The sequence below is a fragment of the Pantherophis guttatus genome, chromosome 14, assembly GCF_059756535.1.
Source record: "Pantherophis guttatus breed Tessera chromosome 14, ASM5975653v1, whole genome shotgun sequence".
Classification (NCBI taxonomy): domain Eukaryota; kingdom Metazoa; phylum Chordata; class Lepidosauria; order Squamata; family Colubridae; genus Pantherophis; species Pantherophis guttatus.
In genome coordinates this window covers 17760601-17764444 of record NC_142076.1, presented here as the reverse complement: position 1 = coordinate 17764444, position 3844 = coordinate 17760601, and the positions used below count along the sequence as shown (strand labels likewise).

Sequence of the window (3844 nt, the reverse complement as noted above, 5' to 3'; positions counted from 1 at the left end):
CCTTCTCCTCCCTTCTCTTCTCCTCCTTCTCCATCTCTGTCTCCCTCCTTCTCCTTCTCCCTCCTTCTCCTTCTCCCTCCTTCTCCTTCTCCTTCTCCTTCCCCTCCTCCTTCTCTCTCTTCTCCCTTCTCCACCTTCTCCTTCCCCTAATCCCTCCTTCTCCTCCTTCTTCTCCTCCTTCCCCTCCTCTCTTCTCCTCCTTCTCCTTCTCCTTCCCTGGCTCCCTCCTTCTCCTTCTCCCTCTCCCTCTCCTTCCCCTTCCTCTTCCCCTTCCCCTTCCCCTTCCCCTTCTCCTTCTCCTTCTCCTTCCCCTCCTCCTTCTCTCCCTTCTCCCTTCTCCTCCTTCTTCTTCCCCTAATCCCCCCTTCTCCTCCCTTCTCTTCTCCTCCTTCTCCTTCCCTGTCTCCCTCCTTCTCCTTCTCCCTCCTTCCCCTCCTTCTCCTTCCCCTCCTCCTTCTCCCCTTCTCCCTCCTTCTCTTCTCCTCCTTCTCCTTCTCCTTCTCGTTCCTCATCTCCCTCCTTCTCCTCCTCCTCCCCTCCTCCTCCTCCCACCCTGCTATTCCTTCTCCTTCTATTCCTTCTCTTTCTTCTCCCCTTCTCTTCTCCCCCTCCTCATGCTCCTGTTTGTTTTGTTTTTTTGAAAACAAATGCACTCACTTTCAAGGTAGATAATATGAAGATTATACTGTTTATAAATGCTATAATAGCAAAAATACCGCTTAGGCAGCGTACATCTCTGGGTGTGTGCATGCGCGCCTGGCAGAATGATCTGTATTTAATAGATTGTTTTGCATTGCATTTGCACGCACCATGTATGCGCCTGTTTGCACAGCAGTACCTTACGCATTTAGGTTAATGTGTACACCATTGCACCAACTAGGACGGCAGCCACAATCCCCGCCACCCTGGTGGCCCAGATGCAAATGGGAGGAATCTGGTGCCATCTCCGGAATAAATCCTAGCGAATAAAGGATCAAGATTTGTTCCCACAGATACAGCTGCAGATTTTGGAGATGTGCCGATGAACTGGCTAACAAACTGCAAATGAGATGCTGAAAGCTGGTTCCTTTGAAGTCAGTGACAGTTTTGTGATCGGTGCCAATGCTGCTGTCAGGATTTAAATCCTCCCTAGGAGAGAGAGAGAGAGAGAGAGCAAGGGGAAACCTTCTCCATCTGGCAACTTTCTGCTTTCTGGAAAAAAGGGGTGGGAATGGCAGGGGATCAGCGTAGGCCACAAAGGGGGTACAGTAGCCTGCCTCCCCTGAAAGGAGTGAAGAGTGGTGTAACGAGGAACAGAAAACCAACCAGAAGAGAGTATTTGTAGCTCAGGGTTGAACTGAGGGGTCCTTGGTGCTCTCTGAGCTTGGTTGGTTTCTTCCAGATCAGGAGAAGGAGGAAGAGGAGGAGGAGGAGGAGGAGTAGAACGATGACTATGGAGTCCTTGGTGCTCTCTGAGCTTGGTTGGTTTCTTCCAGATGTTTCGTGACCTGATTAGGGAATTCATCAGTGCTGGAAGGGAATGGAGTGTGCAGGGAGGAGGAGGAGGAGGAGGAGGAGGAGGAGGAGGAGGAGGAGGAGGAGGAGGAGGAGGAGGAGGAGGAAGAGGAGGAGGAGGAGGAGAATGATGACTAAGGAGTCCTTGGTGTTCTTGGAGCTTGGTTGGTTTCTTCCAGATGTTTCATGACCCAACTAGGTAACATCTTCATGCTAGAAGAGAGGGGGGTGGAGAGGAGGAGGAGGAGGAGGAGGAGAACAATGACTATGGAGTCATTGAGGCCGCTTGGAGGTTTATCTCTGCCTCCAAGGTCACCTGGATAGTGCAAATTGGGGGCGGAACCAGTGGTGAAATCCAATTTTTTTTACTACCGGTTCTGTGAGCGTGGCGTGGTGTGGCTTGGTGGGCGTGGCAGGGGAAGGATACTGCAAAATCTCCATTCCCTCCGCACTCCAGGAGAAGGATACTGCAAAATCTCCATTCCCACCCCACTCCATGGAAGGATACTACAAAGCCCCCATTCCCTCCCCACTCCTGGGGGAAGGATATTGCAAAATCTCCATTCCCACCCCACTCCAGGGGAAGGATATTGCAAAATCTCCATTCCCACCCCACTCCAGGGAAGGATACTACAAAACCCCCATTCCCTCCCCACTCCTGGGGGAAGGATATTGCAAAATCTCCATTCCCACCCCACTCTGGGGAAGGATACTACAAAACCCCCATTCCCTCCCCACTCCTGGGGGAAGGATATTGCAAAATCTCCATTCCCACCCCACTCTGGGGAAGGATACTACAAAACCCCCATTCCCTCCCCACTCCAGGGGAAGAATCCTGGAACCAGCCAGAGGTGGTATTTGCCGGTTCTCCAAACTACTCAAAATTTCTGCCACCGGTTCTTCAGAACCTGTCCGAACCTGCTGGATTTCACCCCTGATCTGTGGAGAGGAAGAAGTAGAAATATAATACGCTTATTCAATGAGCAAACTCAAGAACGTTGTCATCTCTCAACGTTCAAACCCGAAGTGCAGAGATCCTGTATTAGAGAAAGCAGGACTGGTGCGAACGACAGCTGCAATTTCTCGCTGTCTTCTTCTCCCAAGCCGAAATCAGATCACTGGGCTTTTAATGAAAACATTTGATGTTCGATAGAGTTTATCTCTTCTGCTAACTCAGAAAATCTGTGGGCAAATTCAAGAAAGAAGCGGAGGGTGGTTTTTTTTTGGTCTAATGCTGATGAAATCGCTCTAGGGATTTCGCAGGAGGCTTTCATAATTTACTCCTCTGTCATTTTTATTGCCCTTTTTTGTTTTTAAGGCTAAAATGATTGGGCCACCATGCAGATTCAGAAGCTGCCTCAGCAGCCCAAGTAAAAGAAAGAGAAGGAGAGGAGACACCGCTACTACAAAAAAGACTCATTTAGGACAAAGAACAATAACCAATCAAATTTGGAGAATTGGAATGAAACTTCATTTCTCATATGCAGGCCATAAAAAGAGAAATGCCACAATGCACTGTGAGAAAATCAGTTTTTTCCCCCCGGGTTAAAGGGATGGAAACGAGATGACAAATCGTTGAGAGAGGCCCGGTTTTCAACTCTCCCACTAAGAGGAGACTCAACTTTCAGAATCAGCTCTCAGGACTAGTATGTGACAGACAGTAACCGAGTTGGAAGGGACCTTGGAGGTCATTTAGTCCAACCCCCTGCTCACAAAGAAGACCTGTACTAGGGATTCGAACTGCCGACCTTTCTGATGGACAAGCTCAGTGTCTTAGCCACTGAGCCACCTAGTCAGGGGTCACATGACAGCAGTCTTCCAATATCTGAGGGGCAGCCACAAAGAAGAAGGGGTCAGCTTATTCTCCAAAGCACCAGAAGGCAGGAGGAGAAGAAGAAGCAATGGATGGAAACTACTCAAGGAGAGAAGCAATCTAGAACTAAGGAGAAATTTTCTGACAGTGAGAACAATTAACCAGTGGAACGACTGGCCTCCAGAAGTTGTGGGTGCTCCATCGCTGGAGGTTTTTAAGGAGAGACCTGTTCGGCCCCAGCTACGGACCCCAAAGAACGCAGCAGACACAAACTCTATACAAAGCTTATTTTACTCAAATAACTTAGTCTTTATCAACCAAAGGCTGTTAATAAACTGTCTTAACAGCCTACCAGAATTCTAAGATAAGGTAATCACGGTCTTACTAGAGTTGGCAGAAAGCCCAGAAGCAATTTTGCAGACGTGAAGGAGAGTGAACGAAGTTGTTCCCTGCAAATTGCTTCAGTCGGCATTCCTCCTTAAATAGGCGAAGGGAGTGGCCAATTAGCCCCAAGCCTTACTCTCGAGGAGACCTCCT

The 3844-nt window shown here is 49.1% G+C and overlaps 1 long non-coding RNA gene across 1 annotated transcript in view; it reads right to left on the bottom strand.

Moving 5' to 3' along the window:
* Window positions 1–669: 669 nt before the first annotated feature.
* LOC148112116 (uncharacterized) overlaps window positions 670–3844 on the bottom strand; it is an 11682-nt gene continuing 8507 nt past the window's right edge. Inside the window, exon 2 of the long non-coding RNA XR_015729883.1 lies at window positions 670–1128. This is a non-coding gene — a long non-coding RNA (uncharacterized LOC148112116). The remainder of the gene's footprint in view (window positions 1129–3844) is intronic.